The sequence below is a fragment of the Silene latifolia genome, chromosome 3 (genome assembly GCF_048544455.1).
Source record: "Silene latifolia isolate original U9 population chromosome 3, ASM4854445v1, whole genome shotgun sequence".
NCBI lineage: Eukaryota > Viridiplantae > Streptophyta > Magnoliopsida > Caryophyllales > Caryophyllaceae > Silene > Silene latifolia.
The window spans coordinates 54,182,474-54,184,186 of NC_133528.1; the positions used below are offsets into that span (position 1 = coordinate 54,182,474).

A 1,713-nucleotide genomic window follows, 5' to 3' on the forward strand; every position below is an offset into this window, starting at 1 on the left:
GGATTACTTTGAGGTGGTAACTGCCCCTTTTGCCTTTGAGAACTTGAAGATGCTAGTTGGGTCAATTGAGTTTCCAACATTTTTGTGTGGGATAGGATGTTGTTGATGGTGATGTCCTTTGCTTGACTATCTTTTTGCATTTGAGTGAAAAATTCTTGTTGATTCTTTTGCATTTGGAGGACCGCTTTTTGAACATCAAAACCTTGGTCATTTTGTTGATTGTATGGAGTTTGATTTTGGTAACCTTGGTTTTGGTTGAAAAAGGGTCTTTGGTTTTGGTTTCTCATGGGAGGTGGGGTGTATGTTGGTTGAGGGTTTTGAACATTTTGGCTTTTGTATGAGAGATTTGGGTGGAATTTGGTGTTTTCATTGTAATAAATGGAATAAGGGGTACCACTCTTGTATGCTTGAAAAGCATTCACTTGTTCATTTGTTCCCCTACATTCACTTTGGTCATGTCCCAAAGTTCCACAATTCTCACATATCCCACTTGGGATTGATGAAAATGCTACCATGGCATTAACATGATGCTTTGGTGATTTTGAGGCTTCTTCAAGTTTAGCCATTGCCTTCTCAAATTTCAAGTTAATGGTATCAATATGAGCACTAAGTTGAGCACCCAATTGAGTAACGGAGTCCACTTCATGCTTTCCTCCTCTAGTAGCTTTGCGAGGTCTACTATATTGTGAATTATGGACCGCCATTTCCTCAATCTTGTTCCAAGTTTGATTATCGTCAACTTCGGTGAACATACCATTTGATCCCATGTTGAGAATGTTTCTTGAGTCTTCATAAAGACCATTCCAAAATTGTTGTACCAAGAACCACTCGCTAAGTCCATGATCAGGACATGAGCGACAAATTCCTTTGAATCGCTCCCAAGCTTCATACAAATATTCTTCATCCCTTTGCTTAAAACCCGTAATTTGAGCTCTTAGCATGTTAGTCTTTTCCGGAGGGTAGAATTTTTTGTAGAAAGCTAGAGCCAACTTCTTCCAAGAGTCAATTCTAAGAGTAGCCTTATCAAGGCCTTTCAACCATTGTTTTGCGGTGCCAATTAGAGAAAAAGGAAATAAGACCTATCGAATTTGGTCTTGAGTCACACCGGTTTGTGAAATAGCATCACAATAGTCACAAAAAGTCTCCATGTGAGAGTGAGGGTCTTCACTAGGCATCCCCCCAAATTGGTTTCTTTCGACTAATTGGATAAATGCGGATTTTGCAATGAAATTTCCGGTTAAGTGTTGTGGTGTGGGAGTACCATTGGGTAGGTTCTCCTCGGTTGGTACGGAATGTGATGAAAATTTAGGCATTGTGGGTTGATTTTGTGTTGGATTTGGTGTTGGGTTCTCTTCACCTTCTCTTGCAAAAGGGTTGATGAACTCAATAGTATTTGGTTGAATATCTACAACCTCACCAATACCTCTCAAAGTACCTCTAGCAAGTCTTCTATTGGTTGTCAAAGTCCTTTCAATTTCGTGATCAATGGGTAACAAGTTACCTTGTGATCTTCTAGACATGCAAAATATCAAACAACTCGAAAACATTTAGAACAAACCTTGAGGAGTTTTACTTCCCCAAAGCAAAGAAAGACACAACTAATAACAATCTAAGAAAATCAAATCAAGTTAACACCGTCCCCGGCAACGGCGCCATTTTTGGTCGGCTTCTTAACTCACTTGGAGCTTTACTTTTTCGGTTACTTGTCGTTAG

General features: G+C 39.5%; 1 non-coding gene across 1 annotated transcript; it reads left to right on the forward strand.

The window, feature by feature from the left end:
• The first annotated feature begins 834 nt into the window (after positions 1-834).
• Positions 835-941, forward strand: LOC141650758 (small nucleolar RNA R71). The gene has a single exon (XR_012546774.1). It is a non-coding gene; the product is annotated as a small nucleolar RNA R71 (small nucleolar RNA).
• The last annotated feature ends 772 nt before the right edge of the window (positions 942-1,713 follow it).